We start from the raw sequence: 27193 nt of genomic DNA on the forward strand, positions 1-27193 counted from the left end.
AGTATTAAAATTAAACTATGTTTTGTTTGAAAAGGACCTTCAACTTGTTATACCGGGATACGAGATAGCCAATTCATAATCTTCTGATAACAAGCGCGAGTCTTTAACAAATACAAGAGCATTGTAACCAGACAACCCAGGGTCGTGCAGAGTGCAACAAAACAAAGTAGAGTAACTGGGTTAGAGCTGGAAAGGGAGGGAGGGGCGAGTCTCCACTGGCCTTGTGGGATGGGAAGGTTTGCAAGAGAAGTGGGGGCGCGTAATGGCCCCGAATGTGGAACTGAGGCACAAGCTGCCTCCAGATGGCTCTGGATGAGATCAAAGCCTCGGAATGGGAACAGTCTGGTAGCTCTCCTGCGTCTTCAGATTTGGGAGGTGGGTCAGTTACCACGGACTCAGGAACACATCACACGGGGGAGCATGTTAATTATCCGACCCACTGGGACTATAATGGCTACTCCAACCGATCGCTTCTCATCTGACATTCTTTAGATTGTACACTCACATAAATGTAGATAGTAACAAAATGAACTCCGTAGATATTGCCGTTAGACCACATCGGTGTAATAAGGCGTAAGGATGTCACAGGCGTCTGTTTTGTTTCGTTCAAGGATATTTTAGTTATCTTTCTGCAGTTAACCGCGGATGTGTATAATGGGTAATATAAACACACGATGAATGTATAACGGTGTTGATAAAGCTTATCATTTGGGCCATTACACGTTTGATCACACCAACGCAAGCATGAGACACTGTGGTTCGTAAGGGGCGGCGGGACAGCTCAGTGGTTAAAGCGTTCATCCGTCACGCCGAAGTCCCATGTTCGATTCCCCACATGGGTACTTCGTGTGAAGCCCATTTCTTGAGTCCCTCGCCGTGATATTGCTGGATTATTGCTAAAAGCGGCATAAAGCCCAACTCACTAACATCATAGCACTAAAAGTATGAGATCTGAATTGGCTGTCAGTATTTATATTCCCCCTGAAACTTATATTGACACTTGCGTATTTCTAAACAGAGTAAAATACCGTTGTGTCGATGTTACAGGGACTAACGCGGGGATGACGCTTTTACTTCGAGACAAGCATTCGACACATCAGATTTCGATACAACGGTCTAAACGTTAGTTCATTTTTATGACGTTTTTTTTTAATTGTTTTAGAGAAACTAATCAATGATAATTGTGTGGCTTTTGATACATATGTGATCAGTTACACTACTGATCTATCAGTAAAACTAACACATGGTCAAATTTATATTATCTGTCATCATCAATAAAATATCAGTACATTTACATAATGACAATACGTTACGTTTGTATTTAGTATGTATATACACTGGCCCAAAAAGAAACGCATAACCAAACTATCAGTTTACCATGACGTGTTTTATATAATCGGATTACACAATGGATAAAAAAACAAGAACCAAATTGTACACAGGGTTAGGCACATGTTTCCTCCAGTACACACAGACTGCTCATGGGGACATCTGTGTCTGTGACGCATTGTGACAAAGTCTGTACCTGGTGTGACCACCACGAGCATCGATCACTGCTTTGCACCACCTGGGTGTAGACTGATTGAGTCGTCGAATCTGGCGTTTTGGAATCCTTCTCCACTCATCCTGTAAACCATGGCTCAGCTGTTGTAGCGTATGTGGTTGAGGCTGTCGGCGTCGCACACGTAGAGCAGTTAAATTTCCCCGTACGTGCACCGGATATGTCCTACCATTCAAGGATATGTATGTCCACATCATGACACTTCCAACTTCTCGAAGACAGTGTCGAGTGTAGCGTGTATGTCTCCGTGGACACGTATCCTACTATCATGGCAAGGCAACAAGAGCCAAAATCAGATCCCCCTCCAGTGCACTAGGGTCCATGGTCCAACATGTTTGCACCATTGCAGACATGCACGACGATGATGATAACGCAGAAGAGGTGCTGTATATGGTCGCATTGGTCATATCCAATGCTGTCGCAGGCAATGTCTGATGCTTTGCGCTGATACGACGTCCAGGAACATTGTTTGCTGTTCATGTTTGATTGTCTGGTTGCGCAGATGCAATGCCCGGATGAAGCGGTCCTGCGCCGGAGTTGTGACCCTTGGCCTACCAGTTCTCAGTCGATCTCTTGTAAAGTTGTGGAGTCTGTAGCGCTGCCACAGACGGGAGATAGTACTCTGCCGCACCTTGAAGTGCGTGGTTACTGATGACTGACTTTCCCAAGCTTTCAGACGTCCAATGGCTTTCTTTCTACACTCTTCATTCAGTCTTGGCATTTTGAGGGTCGCAAATATAGTACCAGCTTAGAGTGATTCGCAACGGGACTGTCACATTTTTATGCCCATCGATATGGAGCTTTAGTACCCGTATTTGCTCGTGCAACATACTCACAACTTTTTCTCCATGCAATTTCTCCAAATTTTAATTCAAGGTGCTGTATTCTGGCGACAGTTCCCCTAATGTTGCATGTGCAATGAATTAGTGTACGAGTTGTATTCACAGTTAGCAATGACATTTATATTGATTTCAAGGATTTTAAAAAAAAAAAAATTCTACTTTGAAAAACAGATTTTAGTTATGCGTTTCTTTTCTTGCCCAGCATATGTATGTATTTGGCCACGCCTTTTGAGCTTCACTCATTCCTTACGATACGTTCCTTTGTAATATAAGGATATTTGCGTGATGCCAACATATATAGGAATTCAGACAGTGAGTAGTAGAGATACCGTCACACGATGCTAAGATTAAGCTGCATCAAGCCTTGTAGTAGTACAGATTAACATGATATGATAATGGCAGAATCCTGATGGGCGGTATCGGAAACGCGGCGTTTAGTTGCAGTCATCAACAGATTCCAGACGGTGTCGCGTTGCGTTAAAACTAGTTATTCAGGACCATTTTGGAAACTAATCCGCGATATTGTCAACAGCTCTCACATATTCTACATTTACAGCTTTATAAAAATCCTAGTTTCATGCAAACACTTCAATATTGTTCGTTCGTCCAGCTTAGGAATATGGAATTGTTAGCGAGGGGCATTATCATGGTGGTCTAATGTATCCGGGTTGTAGGACAGACTAACGTCACACTGGCTTGGCGAGCTTGATGTTAAGCCTCCTTTACGAGGAGCATCATCTAAAGATCATGATGTATTGAATCAACGATCGTGATGGGAGAGCCCCCACGTTATGTGACGACACTGAATGGGCAGAATAGCATGTCGAACTGACGTGTATTGCCAGAGAAAGTGATATTTCATAAATTGATAACAAATACTGTTTTCAATATAACATATTACGACATGTGATATAATTGCATTCTTTTCTGTTTGGTACATCGATCATCATCGATTTGGTTTTAATAATGATAAAAGGATTTTAACGCGTATACTCTTGGCGATTTCGGGGTAGAAGTGTTAAAGTTATTTGATGAAATGCTATCGTATGAACTGACTTTAGGATGTCTGGGTGTCATCGTGACCTAATAGCTTGGATCGTTGTACAGACTTTCAGTCCTTTGTTTTCCTACTTGACTATGTACAGGTTGTCATGATTTAGAATCATTTTGCAATTTAATAAAATATACCACATGAAGATCCGGGTTAGAACTGAATCTCAGTAACCATGGTTCTCTTAGAAGGCGACTAACACTATCGGGTGGCCAGGCTCGCTGACCTGGTTGGCACATATCATCTTATCCCAGCTCCGTACATTAATGCTTATGTTGTTGGTCACTGGATTATCTGGTCTAGACTCGATTATTCACAGACCGCTGCCGTATAGCTGGAATATTGCTATGTGCGGTGTACAACTAAATTCACTCACTCACCCCTTAACAACATTTGTATTCACTCGCAGTATGCATTGATAACTGATATTCGATACATATGGATGTCATCCAAGCTTTGTATCATCCTTAATGGTTTATGGGCTATGACATATTCCCCTTGGATTGTATAGAATTTAATAGACTTGCTGCAAGGAAAAGCGAATAAATACATTTTATGATCTTATTTGTGTTGTGGCAATGCTCATTTGTAATTCAATAATTGCATTTTGATGAATCTCTATCGCGATAATATGTTATTGCAGGTGTATAAGAATATCATTACTGCGCCTGAACTACCTGTTAAGTGACACATGCATTCATATTATCTTGTTATTCATTTCACGGTTTGCACAAAATCATTTTCATCAAAATATGTGTCTTGAGTTCACAAGAAAACGTGTCATTCACAGCACTCTTCTTGCTCCTGATGCTCGGAGTCGTAGAATCGACTCTGCTTCCCACTTAGATTTCGTATCATTTCGTATCATTCGTATGGTTATAGGAAAGAGTTATGTCGCGTTTATTTACATGAGATCTCTATTCATGACAAGGGCTTGGTGAAATTCCTTGAACTGTTCCTGGCGCTGTGATGCCAATCATGTTCTATGTATTGGTGTGTTTAAACAGAGGGCCTTGCTGTTCGCTCGAAAGGTCCCGAGACAGATTATCAGCAAAGCTAAATATTGGTATCGATGAGCTTCCGAATGCCTTGTCACACCTTCTATGATATATTAATTGACCGATGCTGCTGAACTGCCCTGATCTTTAGTTAACTCCCGCTGTCTGTGGATAATCTGTCCAAATATAGTCTTAGAATTTGAGCGCAGTGAGAAATGACTAGGGAGATATTAATAGAGGTATTAAACCAGTAGAGGCGTCACCTTAACGGCCTCATTATTTAGGATAGTGCTCAGAGCGCTGGTAGAAATCCCAGTCGCAACTACCATCTTCATATCGCTGTTCTCTCTGGCTGAACATTGACGGCCATTCGGTAAATAAACACTTCATAATTTTGGTTAATGTTAGTTGTAGGGGTATATTCTTAGAATGAACTCGCTTGCTCATTTTCTGTTATGGCAGACGTTTTTACTGGGTAATTTTCTAAGAATTATTGATAACTGGAAAATGTCGGTTTAATGCGTATGCACGTGTATAAGTATTCTTGGTCATTGAGTGATAAAGGTACTTGGAAGATAATGTGCTCAACGTTTGTTGTTCTTTAAATATCGTTCTCGGAGGTAACGGGACAAGGGGGTCCAGTCATATAGACTTTACATTTTGAGAAGTATTGGACGCTGATCTGAACATTATTTCAAAGATGGCATGTCGACTTGATGTATAAGGAACGCCAAATATGAAGTTACCACACGTGGGAAACAAGACATTCGAACAGCAGATCTTGTCATGGCTAAGGGGCGCAACTTTTCAAAGAACATTAAGGCACGTAGTACTCTTACCCTAAACAGACATGGGTACTTTTAAGGGAGCAAGATACATACGTATATCAGTATGTTTCAGTCAGTATATTAATCTATTATTTTTATTGCCACTCTAAATCAGAATGCCCATAGTGACTCAATGTTTCCATCATTCCATGCAGTAATGGCCTCTCGTAGTCTACAGGTCAATACAGTGCATGAACTATGTTTTGTCTGAAGCGATGTTTCAGAAACGAATTGTTAGTATAGTCTTATTGTAAATCAATAAATAGCCCGATAAAACATATTACTGTAAGTCCTCGTGTTTTTGTGATACCTTCTGACCGATATAAAGGGAACACATTAGCTGATAATGTTCCTCACAACATGAAGGACTGTGAAAAAAAATAGATTAAAGAAGAGCGAGCAGGATTGTTTAAGCAAGGATAATTTTCTTTCAATATGGATACAGCACAGAGAAGGGATATGAATCATACTTTAGACCGAATGTAAGTGATTGCATCTCTTTGATATCATTCAGCTGTTGACAGCGGTCCTATATCTCATCGCGACTAAGTTTTTGGGTTTATTCAAAGTAGAAAACTATTTGTTTTAATGTATTAATCAGGCCCGAAATGCGAGAGGGCAAACCTTATTGTGTAATAGGAGATTTGTACATTACACTGTATGTTTTCCCAATGTATGAATTACAGTTTCAAAATACATTGTAGGACGTTTTGTACAACATATATCTAGCATGTTGTGCAATATATTTGTCACTTATAAAACTGTATACATGTATGTTCTTCTGCCAGGAAGTCCTGCATATTGATGAAGCTGGTCCATGTTTATATGTTTACATGTTTTTACTTTGCATAGAACATCGCTGTTAGGAAACCGACCGAAAATTTTAGAGGGTCATTTTAGGGTTCTTTTCTGTCTCGGCACATGCGCGTGCGTGCATGTGTGTGTATATGTCTGTCCGTCTGTCTGCCTACCATATATGGATATTCCTTCTGTCTCTCTGTCTTTCTGTCTGTCTCTTTCTCTCTCTCACACACACACACACTCACAGACACACACACATTTTGATTAATTTAGTTTAAAACATGAAAGAAATACCTTTGTCGTTGTTAAAGACAATGTTTCGTTAGAGACAGGGCGTATTTTACAATATTGAATCCATAAATCAGGTTTTCCACTGGAAAGCAAGATTAAACGGTATCAAAATACAATAATAACGGTTCCAAACAGCTGCGGGGAAGGAATAAATATGGCGCTCATAAGATTTACGACCTATGGAGCTGGTTGTGTGACGACTTTTATAGGCGTTAGACACAGCTTAGGCATCCAGGATACTCCTATCTGTTCCTTCATTGTCAGAGAACAAACACTTACCCATTGAAAAGTAAACAATGCATAGCCATAACATGACACTGATTGATTTGTTTGTATTTGTAATATATGTGATTGGTTTCTAGTGGATGTTGTCTCTAAAGTAAACTTTTATGAGCCGGGGTTCGAGTCCTGTTAGACTCTAAGTAGAATGGCAAACACGTGTAAGAAGGTTATCTGTGGGACAGATTAGTGGTTGAACGGGTCCGTTCGTAGCTCAAACAAAACGGGTTCGACTCCATGTACGTGTAATACATCTGTTATTAGTGTTTGAATAATGTTTTAACGTTCTCGATATCAGGTTGTGACCGATTAGGCGACTAGCCCATTCTTTACCCCTATGAAGTGAGTGAATTTAGTTTTACGCCGCTTTTAACAGTATTCCTGAGAACACCAGGAATGGGTTCAAACATTGTACTCATAAGGGGAATCGAACCATGGTCTAGGCCACTCAGCTGCCCCTAAATAGCTAAAACAATAAATAAAAATATACGAATGAGTGAGTGAATTTTGTTTTAAGCCATATGTAGCAATATCAAAGCAATACCACAGCGGGGAGACCAGAAATTGGCTTCACCCATTGTACCCATGTGGGGAGTCAAACCCGGGTCTTCATCGTGACGAGCGAAAGCTTTGAGCAATAAGCTACCATACCTTCCCGCCCAACGAACCCACGGTAGTGCTGCCAGCTAGTCTTGTGGTGAAATAGTTCACCAGTACCGTCGGAAATACTGGATCGATTCAGATGTGCGTCCGTTCCCAGCGTGAACTTATTGTATCACGCACATAAATCTACCTGTGGTGATTGTATCATGTTCTTGGTTTTAGACGATTCTCATTGTTCCATGTTCATTAAATACTTCTAGTATTTATTAATGGTTAAAGACTTCTTCACCCACCTTGATTCTTTCAAATCAGGGTTAGAATCAATCTTTAGGAACCCATGCATATTGTAAAAGACGGAAGACCTGATTGACACTTGTCATTGCATCCCACTTGCTTAGATCTATGCTCATGCTGTTGATCACCGGGTTGTCAGGTTCAGACTTACTTTCAGACCTCTGTCATGTACGGACCGGAGTATTACTGAGTGCGGCGGTAAACATCAAACGAACAAACAACCAAACGATAATCCAAAACAACATGGGGAAACCATTTTTGCCGTCATTTTGCACGATCCTAAGGTAAAATGACCAAAAGGGTTATTGTTTGAATGCAGTAAGATCAAAGGATGGCTGAAAGACTTGTCCAATTTAAGTCCATTCAATCACTTCCTTGTTGTTTTGTCGAAGTATTTTGTATGGTCTTCAGCTTATGTTTGACAAGGGGCGATTGGGTAGCCCAGTGGTTAAAGCGTTCGCTCGTCACGCCGAAGACCCGCGTTCGATTCCTCACATGGGTACAATGTGTGAAGCCCATTTTCTGGTGTCCTCCGCCGTGATATTGCTGGAATATTGCTAAAAGTGGCGTAAAACTAAACTCACTCACTCACTCACTCACTATGTTTGACAAATCAAATATTGATAAAAAACACCGTAATTCATCAAACATATTCCGCGTGTATCGACACCACTTGTGCCAAGTTTGTAATCCCTTTCCCGGTCAATCTGATTGTGTTTTTAGAGATTGCTATAAATTATCCACTTCTTCGATAATTGACAACGTCGGCGTTGTTCTGGTGGAAACTCATGCAGCTTATGCGCGCTTGTAAAGTGGTATCGAATATGTCTCCATGATATTATATTTAGCAAGTATTCCCAATATAAGATTTTGACGGGATTAATCCTTTATGGTTGCCATGGTGACCGTCTCGGAAAGATGTGTTGAAATGTGTGGAGTCACGATATTCACATCGGGCGCATGACAGCAACGTAATATGTCTTACTCTCTTCCCTTGCTTTCCCCCCAAAAGCTGTATAAAAATCCCCCATAAACAACTTCAAAGTATTGTTTTTGTGTTTGTCAGACGTCAAATGTAATTTTAAAAATATGTTTTACGGTTTATCTGCATACTGTTTTACAATAAAATGTCTTTCGTTGTGTATACAGTTCCCACGGAAAATCTGAATGCACCTTGGCAGGTGTACCCAGCAACTACATGCGGCGTGCACCACAGAAAAAGATCAAAGGAGAAATGATTGTATACGAGACTGGCTATATGTTGATTATCTAAATTCGTGTGTGTTGATTTACTTGTATCACCTATCATGATACGAACATTTATATGTTCTGTAAGAAACCAACATGTTGGGAGGTCCTAATGCTCAGAATAACAAACCCTCTCATGGAATCGATATGGTTGAAGTGGGTTTTAATATCCTCTTTCTTAAGGCGTGATCTCTGGTCCTCTTACTTATACATGAGTCTTAGAATGCCTTACTTGTGGACGTAACGGCTTTTCAGTTTTCACTAAACTGACGCTGTTTCATCTGTAGACTTTTACTTTTGCATTGTTACTGTGATGTGAAGGTAATTCGCCTTTTGGGCTGGTGCATGCATATAACTGCATGTTGAAATGATTCTAACCATATTCACGCTTTAGCTCATGCAGTTGTTGGTGTACATTGATGTTAAGATAATTCACCGTTTGGCTCACGTGGTTGTGTGTGTACGGTGATTTTAAAATCATTCACCTTTTAGCTCACGCAGTTTTTTGTGTGCAATGATGTTAAGATCATTCACCTTTTAACTCACGCAGTTGTTTGTGAGCAGTGATGTTAAGATAATTCACCGTTTGGCTCACGTGGTTGTGTGTGTACAGTGATGTTAAGACCATTCACCTTTTAGCTCACGCAGTTGTTTGTGTGCAATGATGTTAAGATCATTCACCTTTTAGCTCACGCAGTTGTTTGTGTGCAGTGATGTTAAGATCATTCACCTTTTAGCTCACGCAGTTGTTTGTGTGCAGTGATGTTAAGATCACTCACCTTTTAGCTCACGCAGTTGTTTGTGTGCAATGATGTTAAGATCATTCACCTTTTAGCTCACGCAGTTGTTTGTGTGCAGTGATGTTAAGATCATTCATCCCCCTGTTCATGCAGTTGCAGATGTTCAGAGATGTTAATTTCACTGTCTCTCGACGGATGTAGATGTAGGTGTACAAAATCGAGATAATTCGCGTCATGGCAGCTATGTACTTACAGATGTGCGGAGATTTAAAGGTATGGAACAGATGTCACAACCAAGTCTGCACAGACCGGTCTATTTCATGCCCTTTTGCAAATGATATAAATGAGGAACCGCCAGATCAAGTAGTTCAGTTACATCACAGCGTGTCTCTTTTAAGTTGGAGTGAAACCCGAGGTGATGCACATCTAATATTCACTGTCTAGATAATTAAAACGTTTACATTTATGTTTTGGATCTTCCTGCAGCTTCAAAGCTAATGCTGGCACCATGATCAAATCGACTGTTTTGGACGGCTAATCTAAATCTTAACCTTATCTTAGTAGTTAAGGCGCATCTTGTCATTATGGAATAAGGTCACCACTTCTTTACAAATACATTTCATATATTTCACAGCACCGACATTTCACACGATTGTTGCCAAACTATCACAATGTTTGGCTAAACCGTTTCGAGTTCTGGTATACTAGTTGGGTTTCAATGGCAACCACACTGAAATAGTTATTCATGCCCACTGGTCTGGCACTAAGAAGGTAATTGGGTGGCATTTGCCGTTTTGCTTATGAGCAGAAGACTCCTCTGTTCAGTTCTTTTATGTTAGTGCCAGTTCTACAGCATTCTGACTTCTGACAAGATGTTGTATTTTCAAAATCTCCTTAAAACTCAGAAAATAATTGCAACACATTTGTTTTATTGGTGGTTCCCCTCTTGTTCAAGATCATGTCTCTTCTCAATCGGATTGTTTTATTTCATGGCAACCATATAAGATGGGAGTCTTAAACTGATTGTGATCTTTCGTTTTCGGAGTATATACCTGAGAAGGGGGAAGACTTTCCAAGTCATTTTCGTATCCGGTGTCTGGCCCACCTAACTAAATCTCTAACTTCAATATCGCGAAGTAGAATTTAATATATTACGTAAAGCTATTTTTAAACATTATTTTCAACTACAGTCATTGGTTTAAGGGAACATGCTGCCGTACTCACCATCTGTAAACAATGAGCGATATAAATGGAAATGCAGGTCAAATGTAAACACTTATCCAGAATTGTACAGCGAACATACACAATATGTCCCTTTCAGAGCCAAGGCCTAACATTCGCATAAACAATCCCTGCACCACTGTCAACAAGTCTTGTAGGATAATGACTGGCAGATGAGACAATGCATTTCCCTGTTAGTCAAAATTCATACAGGACTATATGAACGGATGACAGTGTAAGGCATCCCAGTCTTAAACTATCAGCCGAGATCAGTAGAGATCATGTGTTCTATTGCCCATTTGTATAGCATTCTCTATAGTCTAATGTCCATGGTGGGATGTGAAGAAGGGCTAGGGTCAAAGTTATCAGTGGTCAGGGATAACAGGATGCATATATATGTAGAGGGGGTTAGGATCAGAGTTGTGGATGGTCTGGAATAAGGGGATGTTTCAGGGGTTAGGGTCACTGCTGTGGGGTCACTGGTATATGGGGCTGTCATAAAGAGTTTGAATCAGTGTTGTGGGGGTTGGGATAAAGGGTGTCAGAGAGGGTTTGGGTCAGGGTGATCTGGGATAAGAGGATGTCACAGACATTTAGGGTTAGGGTTGTGGGGGATCCGGGATATGGGGATGTGGCAGAGCGGTTGAGTCCGGGAGAGGGTGGAAACGGATAACAGGATGTCAAAGGGGGTTTTGCGTCAGGATGAGGGTGGTACTGGATAAATTCATGTCAAGGAGGGGTTGAGTCGCAGTTGTGACGGTATGTGATAACGGAATGGGATAACGGAATGTCAAGGAGGGTTTGGATCAGGGGTGGAGTGGTGTATGGTCAAGTACTTACGGATGACCTATTGACCAGGGATTTACTGACTGCAATGGGAATGGCTCCTTCTATTGACCAGGAAAGGCTACATGTTTGAACGTCCCCATTATGTTGTCTAATAGGTTGGTATACCATTCACACTTGTATTGGTGCTGTTGATCATTAAGTGTGTATGTTGAGACAGGGTTCAAGGAGGCTGTCCGTTATCAACAGATAGGAAATGTGGAGGGGTTCGTGGAACAGCAAAACTTGGAGGTCAGCCAAGTTCGTTTTTTCTTATTTAAAATTGCTAAAATGATCTTAAGTTAATTTATATTGCATGTGGATGTGCATGTATATTCTTTACAACAACACGTAATAGAATTTCAGTTTAAGGTGCAATCGATGCAGCATGTACAATCGACATGCATAGTCAATGCATGTAAACATGTTTGTACATAATAGTATAGACAATAGTGGTTTGGGGTTCTCGTCCTACCCTACTACGTATATGTTAATGTGATACTATTGTTTCTTGTGTGTGGTATTGTGTTTCACTTAGGGAATTTTTCTTTATGTTTTATTTCCCCATAAGAGAGTTGTACAGTTTGGAATACATCACATGGCATAGTAATGTATATTAGGAGATTAACGTGGCAAACAGCTAAAATTTCACCAAGAATAATGTTTTTATACCTTCCTAGGTTAGTTCCAAGTTGTGTTATGATCCACATTTGCACTCTCTCACAGTGTTATATTTTAACACTTATGAAACGTTATATGTGTACGATACGTCATATGGTTTGCGAGTGAAATATAATTTTAATCAGGATTAAATAATGAAGCCCCACGGGAATATGAGCCCACTCTACCATCCACTGCAATACTGTGTTCAAATAGCCCACTATATATATGACAGCATGTCAGTTTCAATTACAACGGCTGTTTCATATAACTTACATATCTGGCTTTCCTTAGTCCTTATGGTGCCAAATGTCTGTGCCAAGCATCAGTCAAATCTTTCAGGTGTAATCATAGTCCAGACTTCGTCTGTGGAATTTGAATATATAAGGACCGCTTGTCATCTTGAAATATCAACCTTCGTCTAAGCTGATGGAACCGCTGAAACCAGGGCAGATGGTATATGTAACAGTTTACAAGCATTTGTTTGGTTCTTTGGCGAAGTAGTCAGCAAATTACGTGCAAGATGACGGCGGATTGTTTGTGTCTGAACGAGACAAACCCTTATTGATAGAATGAGCAAGAATATACACATTCGGAGTTCATTAATAAGCAGTTACCAAACCCACCAAGCCTTGTTACTCAATCAAATTAGTCGCCACGTTCGAGAAGTGTATATTCCTTGGGAACTCTCTTAGCTCTGAATCCTTTCCGTTTTCAAGACGTATCATAGTTCTTATTTTTGAATGAAATGGTTGAAAATGATTACATTTTGCATAAGCAAGCTATGTTGCTCAGTATGTCATGACCCTGTGTTTGTGTTTATGAATAAATGTACGCAATTTCTTTCTCAATATCTTCTGTTTCAATGTCATTGCGCATATATGTTCAATAATCGAAACATGATTCTGCTTGTCAATGTGAGATAAGAAATATTGAGTTGTGTCAAACTTTTTCCCGGAAAAGGGATTCAAATCCTACGCTCTCAAGAGCACTTTTTGCAGGCATTTCCTGTGTAAAGTGACATTGTGTAAAAACAAAAACATCGTTAACATGATTTACGCAATACGGTTGCCCTGTCTACTGGCAACATAGTAAAGAAAACTCCATCGATTGACACTCCAAATAATACGGAGTTGAAGTAAGGTTCTAACCTGTACATCGGGTGCAAAGTATCAGGTGATACACAAAGAGATTTCACTGTCACCTGTCAAACACAATATCCGATAGTCATATGGGTTTGTTTAATGTGAACCTGCTGAAAGTTTTGTGGTATATTACGTTATTTATTACCAAATATATAGGAATGGCAAGATGTCTGTCAACGGCATTTCTACCATAGTCTTGGAACCGTGAAGATCCATGTTAGAATTGATCTTCATCATCCCATGTGTGTCGTATGAGGCGAGTAATGAGATCGGGTGGTCAGACTGGCTGACTTAGTTGCGTATCCCAGGTGCGTAGGTCGATGCTCATGCTGTTGATCACTGGATTGTCTGGTCCAGACTCGACTATTTTCTAACCGCCGTCATATAGCTGGAAATTTTGATGAGTGCGGCGTTAGACAAGAAACTAACTAACCAACCAACCAACCTTACAGTTTTGTAATTTGCTTTCATTTTATTCAATGTTGTCTTGTAGCTGAGTGCGGTGTAAAACTAAACTCTATCAATATCGACTACGGTATGAGGTCCTCATACACCAGATCATGGCATTTCATGCACGCATTACAATTAAAAAAGAGTCCTAAAGTGCTTAACTAAAATAGTAAATTGAACTGCGCATGAAATACCAGATGCTATAAATTTACCCTTCTACGCAGTTCGATTTCGTTATTTTCAAAACGCCCATGCACGTTTCAGTTACAGTATCGGAGTGATACAAATATTAGCACATCAACCCGAAGGTCCAGGTTCGATTCTCAGTCTCAGGCCAGATGTGTGAGGCCATTTCTGGTGTCCCTCAGCCGTGATATGGCTGGAGGGAATAGTTACGAACACTCCGTCAGCGTTATTCCCGTTAGAAGTTTTTGAAGTCAGGGTATCAGAGTACCATAAACATCATTAGCCACTTGTAAGTTCTTTCAAGGTGTGTTATACCTTCAAATGAGTTAATACATCACACGTGTCTCCCTGTGGTAGTTAAGCACATAGTTCAAGCCATGGCACGTGCCAGCAATTCAGGAATCCACGTGTCCCCCATTTGTTATGGAGAAAAACGACAAACGAGGAACCAAATCAAGATTGACAGATAATATCTACGTTTTACTTATCGATAGAAATCTTCCTCTGCACATAAATACATTTCACCCTCTTCATCTTCTTCGCGGGCACTGCAGATATAAGCCACGCGGAAGATATAAGGTTTTGGAGAAAAGGTCATCATAGATATTCTTTTTCCGTGTGATCTGGGATGAATGGCATTTTGTCAGAAACACCAGTTCTTCGTTGAAACACTAAGGTCTTCGTAATTCAGTTCTTGATTGAGGATGTTTATGTGTGAGTTCCCGGCTTCAAGCACCTACAATGTAATACTATCACACGCTTTCTTGAAGTACGTTACTGACGTGTAGAATGGATATCTTCAGTCCATTACTGCAATGGAAAGAAAACATATTTGCTTGTACTGGGGTCTGGTAATTCAGTTAGTTATTTGCAAACGTGAATGTGTGCTAGTACAACTGTAAAAGCTCAGTCAATACTCACGGCTCTTCGCAGCGCAGAGACAACTGGTAAGGACATTATCTGGTTGTTCACATGCTTTTAAGCGGAGTTGCAGCAGTCTCGAAAGTAATATACCATTAAGAAAAAGTAGGGTATACTGGATTTACAAGATTGGTAAAATACAAATGATTAAACCAAGGAGGAAACAGCTGAAGAGAAAATAAGGGAAAGGGTAACAATTTATTCCATTCCTTTGGAAATTTAAAAAAAAGAAATAAATATCGCTTTAACAGACAAATGCCCTTAGACTCTAGATTCAGGCTGTCTTCTTATCTAGAATGCCTCTTTATAGGGTAGAAGTACTATACATCTAGAGGGTATTATTCAGTACAGTATCTGTGCAAGTCTAGCTTTTAAGGTGCAGCGGATCATTTAAGGTACAGTCAAGAAATTCAGTGATCGTTCTTTGGACATGTTGACAGCTATCACACGAATCTTGTTCTACAGGTGATGTTATATAACATTCAAGGCTAAGTAAAGCCCTCACAAAGCATTATTCCCAATGTTTTTATACTATATTTCCCGAGGTTTTCACTGTACAGTTGTCATGCATTGGAATGTATTAGCAACACTCATTTTAGTGTTAAAATCATACACTAGACGTTTAAGTAATTTCTCATAGATATTGAAAGGTTTTCCCTTCTGTTTACATTTGTTTTTGAAAGTCTTTATTTACTTCAAGAGAAGCTGTTAGCCCAGTCCTGTCTTGGTTAGTCTTCTGTAAATATTGATAGAAGAAAAGCGGGTCAACTGCAGGAATATCTTGATAACATTTTGCACCCGCAGTGCATATTTACTTTTTTCATGTTTTCAAAATAACTAGTCAGGTATGTGAATTAAATTATGTTGGGTATTTGCCTGACATGTCTCATGTTTTAACAGGTCCGTTCACAAAACTACGAAAGGGCTCTCTTAACTGAATGACAAAGTAATTGCGATATATACATGTACCTGCCGCCCTCACTTTTTTGGTACATCATGAGTTACCGTTGATTTAGACAAACTGCATGGGTAATGGTGTCGTATGGGTGTCTTTGAGCCTACTTACCTAATACTAGAATTCCAAATAGGAAATGGTTAAGGAAGCTGACGGTTACAGCAATTGTGTGTTATTTCCGGACAGTAATGAAAACGCTGAAGCATTAGAAGAGCCTAGCAGTTGAAGCATTCTCTTGCCATACCGTATTTTCAGGTTCGATTCCCAGTATAGCTGCATGACCATTTCTGGCGTCCGCCGCCGTGAAACTGGAATAGAGCTGGAATGTTTCTGACACATTCTGAAACTTCTTGAGATCCACAATATTACAATGACAGATGCAGTTTTCATGGGGTACGAATTGGCTTGGGTGTATAATATCTTTTGTCTTAGCTTATATGTGTTACGTTTAGGAAAAGTGGGAAGTCCTACAAACTACCGCAGCATGATTAAAAAGGTCAGGGGCCCGTTTCACAAAACTCTCGTAAGCCTAAGATCTCGTAACTTTTCTCGTAGCATTTGCACCTCCTATGTTACAGTATGCCAGGTACATGAGCTACGAGAAAAGTTAACAGATCTTAGGCTTGCGAGAGTTTTGTGAAACTGGTCCCAGGCCGATAAAACAAAAGCGATACAGAAAACGTGCCATTGCTTGGGCGTCATATTGTCAACTTCAGCCAGAACTCCACGTTCGTAAGCAGTGCATTTGTATAACGTACTCAGTAATATACTGTTGTGAATACAAGTCTCATACAGTCCCTGATTGGATAACCACTTGGCTAATGACAACTGACAACAGATTACAAATTATTGTCAGAAAAAAATATTGGTCTTACATTAAGTTCGAGTTAACATCGTATGTTAAATGGATTATACTGAATACAGTAAACAATAGCAATTGGGTGTGCTACCTTATAATACTGACCGCCCGGTCGCAAAAGAGACTGTCCTGCACTTTTGGAAATTCACAACACTGGATATTCAGTTTGGAACCAGCGTCACTGCGCATCTACCAAAAAACACTTCATTAAATTTTCGAAACAAGTAGAATCTTCTTTTATGCAGTTGAAGCTTAAGATAGTAACCCTGTGAGGTCTATTCAGTTGCTGCAGCAGAAAGTGTTATCTTTAGTGGAAAACATCTGTTTTGGCAATATCATGTTATTGAATTTTCGTTTTGTTCTTCATACCCTTCAGAACAAAACGAAAACTGAAATTGAAATGACAGAGCCTCAAAGTAGATTGTGAACAGTCCTGAAGTACTCGGTAAGCGCTTTCAATGAATATCCTCGGGGGGTAATAAGTCAGATTAAAGTCAGAAAAGTTCCTATGACAAGAATAGACTGTAGGACCATGGCAGCAAAATGGGATATGATGCATTTCCAGGCTCACAATTCGTTAGGAGTTTAACTGAGACAATATCTTCCGTTGAAGTCAAATGGGTTCCTTTATCAATAGTGGAACGGCATTTTCATTTCAGTTTCACAAAACATTGATTTCTCTTGTTTGGTGTCATGTGCCGATGCTTAATGGAAATAACTTGGGAAGTGTATGACGGCGTATTTTAGAGCTTCGTGAAATGTAATCGAAATATTCAAAAGACCATTTTTTCAGCTCGATGATAACGAATGTCCAAATATTCCAGATTATTTTATGGTTCCAGAACGTGCTCTTTCAGCCTTGACGTTCAATCTAATTTCCCCTGTCTGTGTAAGCTCATTCAGCGACGTGTCTTCGGCAATAAACTACAAAATGTATGAAAAGACATTCATAGCACAACGAAAGTGTAAACGAGGTAAATAAAGAAGGGCCTTTTGTTGTGAAGATTCTAGTGACATGAATCAAGGGATTTAATGGAATGTGCATCATGTTGTACAAAACCATGAAACCAGTCTGTAGAGTGTCTGACATATTAGATGTGGGCAATAAAAGTGTGAAATATGCGGTATGGCTTAAGCTAGAATGTGTTCAAATAACTTTCATTACATTCTGGGCCAACGCTTGACAGTTTTCTAAGAGACTGGCAATTTATGTAAATCCTTCGCTTTTACAAACTAAAGCCGTGTGAATTATGCTTCTATAGCTATAAAAGTAATTCAAGTCTACTTCAAAATGTTATAACCCGGATCCCGTAATTCTCATCAGCTTTATGGACCTGGATAGATACTGTCTTGAACATAAATACCCGCTTCTCAAAGCTGACATCAATCAGGTGAGGAACGCTAATAGCCGTTTGCGACGTAGTGGGTTTAGTTTTAAGTTGGTTTAGCAATATTCCAGCAATATCACGGCAGGGGACACACGAAATGGGCTTCACATATTGTATCTATGTGGGGAATCGAACCTGGGTCTTCGGCGTGATGATCGAACGATATAGCCACTAGGCTATTCCACTGCAAAATTGCTACTATTGCTGGAGATTACAAATTACAATGTTTGTTTCCAAACGTATCTACCAAAATTAATGTTACGTTTGAGTATCGATCTACCGCTAAGAGTGAGTCTCTCCCGAATTTGAATATTTGATTACATATTTTAGATATTAGTCTCAGTAGCTGGTATGCAAAACAAAGTGGGCACGGTGGGGTTGCTCAATAGGTCTGAAATGAAAACGGAAAGCAGTGTCCATCGTTACCACCGACTATATATTGTGTGTATTATAAGTTTCACCCTATTATGTAGAGTGCACAGCATGAACTCTCGTGGTTTGGTAAACTTACAGGAAAGGTGTATCCCAATGCGGTAAACGTTAAACGATTGGATCCAAGTCCGTCACACATGGGCAACGCGGGAATATTGAAAGCTGACCATATATCCAGAACACTGTCGTGGTGAATAAACAGCCGTAAGAAGTAAATTTGAAGATCTACTTGCCTAGTAAAACATGTGATGAAACTAAAATGTGTGTCATTATTATAGCTCACTCACCCTTGGAAATAACAACAGAAATCTGTTACAGTCTGGAATGTGTGTCAGTGCTATAGCTTGTATTCACATTAAGAGCGTTGATTGCAACACAACTCTCTTACAAGACTGAAATGTATGTCATTGCTGCAGTTTGTTTTGAGAAATCTTTGGCTTCTGGGTGATTTGGTTGTGATGAAACCAAGTCTTCGCGAAAGTGCCAAGCATTCCTACCCTCCCGCTAGCACTACCTTCGTCTGTCTCTAGCAGTAACCCACCTTCTCTGACACCCCTAAAATGCTACATATGACTCGTCTCTAAGGATTCACACTCGCAAATACGCACTGTCATACGTGCGGTACGTTAAATGAAGCTACAAGAAAAGGCTTGTCACGAGATTTCTCGCCAACATATATTGTAGATCGTGTATTTGCTCAGAAGCGCATTAAGTAAATACAATGGATATGGTTGTTATTGATTATCAAAAGTACATACCGCCGCATCCAGGTGATCCAACAAGGAACACACCGCATTCCCCCTCACGTTATTTTGTTGATGGAACACATACTCTCTTTTCTTGTGAAAAAGAGGAACATAATCCTCGGAGTGTTCATTCAGGTCATTCGATAAGGCAGACTAGCATCTAGTCTCTAAAATGAACATATTTTACAGAAAACAAAACGGTTCCTAAATTATGATTATGAAATATATGTATATAATAAATGACTTTCTTCATTTTCCTGAAACTGTTGTAATCTAGACTTGCCACATATTCTAGACTTTCTTTCTAGGTTTTTGTGGATCTATTTGTATCAGTGTCTGTATAACAAATTACTAGATTATGAATAATGCTGAATTGGGGTAGAATACTCATTAAAGTTGTAAATATGCATTTGAACACTAACAGTTGTTGGAACACCTGTCCAAAACATAACTTTGATACTGAATATAGCTTTGATATCGATATAATACATTAAGTAATAATCGTTTGGGTTTTTTCATTTTTAATCGCCACTATGTGCATGTTTCCACGTTGTTACCGGTGTTTGTAAAATGAATCATCAAGACTGTTCTGGTTTCTGAATCGATTCTAATCGTGTAATATACATAACTGCAATTGCTTCATTGCATCTAGATACTATCTATTAAGTATATCACACAGTAATGACACATCCCCTTGCATACAGTGCTTTTTGTTATGCCTGTATCTGCAACATGTTGCACAGTAGTTGCACTGTTAAACGATTGAAGTCCAATTTGATTAGAAGAATGAAAGCAGTATATAGTATAAATTCTGATGACGTTTTATATGTATTAAAGCAGATTCTGAAGACTCACCGTGGGCCTAAGACGGTCAACACATTTGTGATATCATATGAGATTACAGATGTCTAATATCATCTTGCATATATGTGTTCATAACACCCAGCTGTTAGTTCATCAAATTAGAGATTATTCACATATTGAAACCAGCTTGCCTCTGAAGAAAATTGAGAAAGCAATTTAAGATTTTGTTACGTTTATATAATAACGAGGCGTTGAAAACACTCCGTTGTTATCTTTATTGCTATAAACATATTAATGGAAAATTTCCAAAAACCTGTAATAATCGTATCCGAAATAACTTATACATGATGCTGTAAGATTGTTCTGCTCGGCTCAGGTTTTTAGCAATTTTGTTTACATGCATTGGTAACTGCTTATGCTAAGGGGCGATGAAGTTATTTATTCTCTTTCGAAAAGGGAAATTGTGCTGCAGCGAAGTCGGTCGATTCTGTTTTATTCATAGTGAAAGCTTTGAATCCGGACCTGAAGAATCCACACGCTTCTTATGTCGGCGTTTTAAGTAAACAAAACTACGGTTTGTAACGAACACACTCCTGTAACGAACTGTCAGATGGAACAAGCTGTTTCCTGTCAAACCCGCTGCTTGTGGAAGTGACCACAACGAACTATAGTTCAACCGAACTACAATTTATGCCCCCCCCCCCCCTCGGAATCTTCAAAACCCTAGTTCTCATTATTGGGATTTCACACACCTGTTTGAAGCACCATTATATTCATAATAGAATGGGGAGGTTGGGTAGCCTAGTGGTTAGAGCGATCGGTCGTCACGTTCAAATCCCCAGATGCGTACCATATGTGAAGTCCACACCTGGCGTCCACCGTTCTGATATTGCTGGTATATTACTGAAGGCGGAGAAATACTAAACTCACTCACTCACTCACTCACTCACTCACTCACTCACTCATAAGGGCGTGGTGCATCTGCTGTCTTAATGCACAAGTTTAATGCACAAGTCATGTCGAATTATGTAAATAGGAGATAAAGTACTTCGTGTTTCAAGTGTTAAGGGAGTGGTGTGTCCTGGTCGTTGGCTACAGTGAACGGCTGGCACACACATACCAGATGAAAGTATTAACGTATGTTTGCTGTCACGCTGAAATCAATTTCACTTTTGAATTAGTATGAATCATTCAAAACATATGTCGCAAACGGTGAGGCTACATATATCGGACAACAATTCAGTCCGCGAGATCCGGTCATGCTTGATTTCCTTGAACAGTTTTGTTTTTCTGTTGTGCAACAGGAACTAACAGGATGCGAGAGGTGACGACATAATGGAATAGCGTGATGGGCGGTTCAGAGACTTGTGACCACACGCTGACTATGGATGCTTAAACTCGTTGAGTGCCAGACAGGAGGAAGCAGAGACTGAAGGTAGATGGCAATTTCATTTTCCTCTCAGGTAGTTTTTTTCATTTTATTCATTATCATATCCTATCATAACCATTTCCAGGAAAACATATTAACAATAATGTTTTTTTTTGGGGGGGGGGGGTTTCTTTTAACTTTTGACATGTTGTCTTTGTCAGGATCTAGCTGGAGTTAATTCCTTGATTTTACTGATTGCGTTGCCTTTAGCTCTGTTCTTTATTCTCTGCGTTTTACAATGTCCTGTCTTAACTATTCTTCAATAACCCATAACTAACGGAATCGGGTGGTCAGACTCGGTGGCTTGGTTAACACGCGCCATCATATGGCAGTTGCGTTGACCGATTCTCATGCTGTTGATAACTGGATTGTCTGGTCCAGACTCGATTACTTACAGATCGCCGCTATAAAGCTTGACTAACGCTGAGTGTGGCGTAAACCTGAACTCACTCTGTGTGTTAAGTATTTTCTGAATATCAGCTTCGAAGTATCGAGATAAGGTAGCCGAATGGTTAAGGTGTTGGCCATCACACATGATCCCGCTTTGATCATGGATTATAATTCCGGTTCCAAGGTTGTTTTTTCTAGTTAGCAGGCATCATGTACCCTTGTCAGATTCTTCAAAGTGTAAATGCTAAAACCTGCGTCAGTTCGGGCTTTCCCAGCAGCACATATCCGACACCCCTTGATAGGAATGTTCAAACACTCATTCCTTCTATACGTTTACGTCCAGATTTGTTTGTGTTTCAAGTTATATCTTCTCTTGCCATACTGAATTTCACATCAAAGCATGTAATACCAGGTCCATCCATCATGTTCACAGTGCTATTGGGTATGCCTATGCGATTTGTTTAGCGTATCAATGGTATTTGAGTTTTATCTCCCAAAGCTGGCTTCCAAAGGAGATATCGCTAAGCTCATACTACTTTCTCGCGATGTATTATGGTTGTTTCAATTCAGTTGCATCACAATACTTTAATGATCATGGTGACGTCATCGGTTACTCATTGTGACGTCATCAGTTACTCTGACAGCCAATAAAAGCACATCCCGATCTTTCTGGCACTGGAACTGGTCACCAGAACTATTGTACTCTTAAGACATTGAATATTATTGTTTGTTAAATGGGGGAAATGTCATAAAATCAACACTCGTTCTCAAAAGTTAAAATTTACGGCAAACCTCGGAGTTGATATATTGATTCAGTTAGGACTACATTTGATGTCAAGTAGCACATTCTGAGAATATTCATATTCCATAGTTCGTTGTCAGAGGGTGATGGAGGTAGCCTGTTAAGCAAAGCATTCGCTCTATTCCACACAAGGATGCAATGTTACATCACATCCGGACTTGGTTTATCCGGATTTTATCCACCAATACTAATGTTCCTGATACATAAAGTTTCCATATACATAATCCATCATCTCTTTAAAGCTCCGTTATATAGGGGTAGATTAGTGGTCGAGAGCCCTTATTCGATTCCCCACACGGATGCAGTGTGTGAAGTCCAGTTTTGGTATTCCCCACCGTGGTAGTGCTGGAATAGTGCTAAACGCGGCGTAAAACACAACTCACTGATTCGTTGTAGGAGGAATGACCGAAGTGTGATACAGGTCTTAGATATTGCCACTGTGGTGAAACCCACTGGTACTAGCATCATGTCGATGCACCCTGAGACCACATCAGAGCAGTCTTACGGCTGGACCTGCTGCGTCCTAGGTGCTCCAGATATTAGACATCACATTCATTAACCACCTTCCCTAAAATATTAGGGACATTTTGTGAAAATATAGCGGTTTGATACCTCAGCTTAGATTTTATCTCACATGTTATGTTATATACCTCAGCTTATGCTCCCTATCGTTCAGTTGGCACAGCTACAGTTGAACACCTTTCGCCCTATTCACTATGAGGTTAATCCGTTACATTTTCCGCTTCCATGCAGGATCACAATATAATGGCAGAAACGTCAAACATTACCACGAAATATCCATAATTGTTCGTCAAACCGTGTTGAAACTGACATTATAGTCGATAGTTATGTAGTATGTAGATCATCACGATTCATCGTCAAGTTGGTGGAAAGAGACATTTGTCAAATTTATGAATGTGGGTTTATTCATATAAATTGAAAAGAGAATTCATACTTAATGTGGTCGTGTATAGATTTCCAGTAAATGTCGCGTTTAGCTAACTTGACGAAATTCACTACTCGCTTAGACGGAAACGATGATTTAATTATCCCTATTTGCTCGGAAGAGTCTACTTCGTGAGTTATATCTAATCTAAGGTACATCTTATTACAACGTTCTATCCGTCTTCTGACTATGACTGACTGGGTTTATCCAACGTATTCCTATATCTTACATCATTCTACTAAAGTTTTGGCTCAAACGAAAAATGTTCTTTCTAATACCTAAATGCATCTAGTATCTAACGTTGCACCAGCCAACTTTTGACAATGTCTAAAATCTTACCATCTTCTGGCTATGACCGATTGGGTTTTTTCCAACTTACTGCTATGTCTGACATTGTTCCTTTTCTTTTCTATATTTAAAAGTGTTCTTTTCTATATTTAAAAGTGTTCCAGAGTCTGAAATCGGTCCGTCTGTATCTAACATTGCATTAGCCAAATTTAGGCAATATCGGACATTGTTCTAACCAACGTTATATCTGTCATATTTGCATCTAACTTCTGGCTATAGCCGATTGGATTTTGTGCAATGTGTTTCTATATCTGACATCTTTCATTTTAGCTTTTGGGGCTGCTTAAAAGTGTTCTCTCCAAAATTAGTGTTTATCTGAGATCGTATTAAGCATTTGGCAATATCGAACATCGTTCTAACCAACTTACAGCTATATCTAACATGGGTCTGTCCAACTTCTGGCTATGGCTTATTGGTTTTTATCCATTTTGTTACTATATCTGACATCGTTCTGTCCAGCTTTTGTTTTCTGTTTAAGAATGTTCTTTCCATCCCTCTAAGCAAATTCTGGCAACTTTTGACATCGTTCAAACCAAGTTCTGAACAACAACACTACTATATATTTAAAAAAGGTGTATTCATTCTATGAGTCATGTTAGTTGTAACCATTCACTACTAATTCTATTATGTTGTCATAGTATTCCTGTTAGCTACTGGTATCATGTTGACATAGCATTGTGACGTCATAAGCATTGTGAGGTCATGGGCAGAGTTAACAGTTAAGCCTTACTGTTCAGTTCAGCTCAGCCTGATGAGGGGGCTAGGATAAGCCCCGAAACGTCTTGACAATAAACTCAAGAAGTTGCTATCCATAAACAAATGTCCAGTATAACCTCTATCTGTCAGGCATCGTTCTAATCAACTTTCTTTTTCTCATATCTTTGAAGTTTTCTCCATATTCTAGCTTTATCCGACATTACTTTAACAAACTTCTTGAAGAAGAGCCCTTTTTCCTTTTTATATCATCATCTTTCAATTTTAAAGGCCCATCTTGCACTTTATTGATCCACAATCAATTGCAATTTCATTTCAATGATCAACAATCAGTTCGGAATATGACATTATTATTTTTAGTTCTATTGCTGTTTCCATTTCGATTCATAAGATCCACACAGGAGACATCATAATGTCCATGCAAATAGGAAGTTAAGGAACAAGTATTGTGTACTCATCAAAAAAGCATGCATTGACATTTTGGACAATAGGTGTTAAGGAAACGTCGTTGCGTACGCCTAAACTGTAGCAACCGTAACTGGCCAAATATTTACTTTGATATACATTGCCATTTTTTCCTTCAAAACTTCCTTCTTTACTTCTTTGCCCAAGTGAATTATCTGATTTTACTGATGTAAGATCGCCAGTAGTTGAATGGGACGCAAGCTACATCTATTTCTGTCAGTTCTATTTTCAGATTCTTTTAAGTTAACCTGCATCTTCACAGAACCATTGATTTCACACACGAATGTCGATTCTTCTGTTTAATGTCATTAGACGGCAGGATTGTCTTGGCGTTATAATTACAGCCGTCGACGTTTTGGGATGTCTAGTTCCGACTGGACATGTTTATAATGAACTCATTATGTTTACGTCACTTTAGAAAGGCATAAAAACATAACTAGATAATTATATGTTTGATGGATCGCCGCTTCATGACAATGTCCTTTTGATTGTCGCTTTCCTCAGGATAGGTTAGACACCTATAAATATGTCGTTGTTTTGGAAGTCCATTTGTTCATTACAGGTCGGAGTTTCATCTGCCAGTTAGTGTTAGTGAGAACTGTAATCTTTTTAAGAGGATTCTAAGAGCCCATGACGAAAATATGGGGGCGTGTAACATAACCCAATCATGATTAGAATCTCAAGAATCTAATCTTCGTTTGATGAATCACGAAGTTAATGGGAATGTGTCGGCCGCTCATAAATTTTAGTGTAATATGTTTTATGTCATATTCCGTGTCTTCTCTTTACTTTTTGGAAATAAAGCATAAGCAGCCACTCCACTGATCTTAAACCAGCAATACTTTAATATTGCTATCTTGGCGATAACATCAATATTAAGCAGTTCGTTTATATCAATTTCCATTTTCATCCAAACTTCAGATCTGCCATTAGGCTCCGAGAAACATTAAGCTATACTTGGATCTGATGGGTGAAGACCTAGACTATAATAACGTCCCAGAGCATGCATAGTTATCCACAATATCATTAGACACTTATTAGATTAAGAGGTTTAATCTACATTTACATCAAGGTTTATAGGTTTTAGACGGTATCATAGTATAAGCATTAAACCTGAGATTTCATAGATTAGTCATCTTTTTTGATGTATTGCCGAGCATGTTCTAAAAACGAAGATTTCAAACAAAGATCTAAATTCGTAAGGTTCTTCTCAAGTCCGCTAATTTTGTTTGTTACAGGTACTGTTATATTAAAACATCAGTAGTGACCTGACGTACTCGTATTTTTGAGTTTATTGATAAAAACTGTTTTCTGGAAAGACAAGGTCCACCAATCCTATGCTCAATTAAGGTAGGAAATTAAAGTATTTTGCATAATGTGTTTAAATAAGCGGTTTATGAATAACCTTTGTTGGCAATTGTCTGCCAGAACAGACAATTGGTCGGGTCTTGTTTTCATAGCTAAAAATGTAAACATGCTCTGCACTTAAATAACGTCATATATTGTTTGCCAAGTGTCTCCAGTCGAGGAATAGACAGCCTTATTTCAACCACCTTACTTGCATAAAGAACTGAATAAGCTTCCACGAGGAACTGTTGTTTAGAAAGTTCAACTGCAGGACGCCAGATAAAGTATTTGCACGGATAGGTTACCAGCTCATGTTATAATAGATCGAAACCCATTGAAGATTTGTCCAAATTGAAGTATATCTCGATTGCCTGCCCTCCCCAAACTGTTATTCGATTCCTCGGAATCAATATAAATAAATATGGTTGGCATCAAGTCTTTGTTTATACGCGCTTTACCTTGACATTTTCGAGTGGGCTGGTGTGTGCGTCCCTTGTTAGGTGGGGCGGTTGGGGGAAAATAGGATGCGGAGGAGTGGGAGAGCATCTTGACGGAAGTGGCTCAGGTTCCCCTCCACCAACAGCAACTGGCGAGTCATCACGAAACAACCGGGAAGGGTTCGCCC

At 39.5% G+C, this 27193-nt stretch overlaps 1 protein-coding gene across 2 annotated transcripts in view; it reads left to right on the forward strand.

Annotated features, from left to right (window-relative positions):
- The window catches only part of LOC137278287 (growth hormone secretagogue receptor type 1-like), a 69612-nt gene that overhangs the window by 4766 nt on the left and 37653 nt on the right, over positions 1-27193 (forward strand). Inside the window, exon 2 of one of the 2 annotated variants that reach the window (XM_067810532.1) lies at positions 21432-21562. The gene's annotated coding sequence lies outside the window, so the exon portion shown is untranslated. Of the gene's footprint in view, positions 1-21431; positions 21591-27193 lie in introns of both variants that reach the window. The other variant, XM_067810533.1, reaches the window with a different exon arrangement.

The sequence above is a fragment of the Haliotis asinina genome, chromosome 3 (assembly GCF_037392515.1).
Source record: "Haliotis asinina isolate JCU_RB_2024 chromosome 3, JCU_Hal_asi_v2, whole genome shotgun sequence".
Classification (NCBI taxonomy): domain Eukaryota; kingdom Metazoa; phylum Mollusca; class Gastropoda; order Lepetellida; family Haliotidae; genus Haliotis; species Haliotis asinina.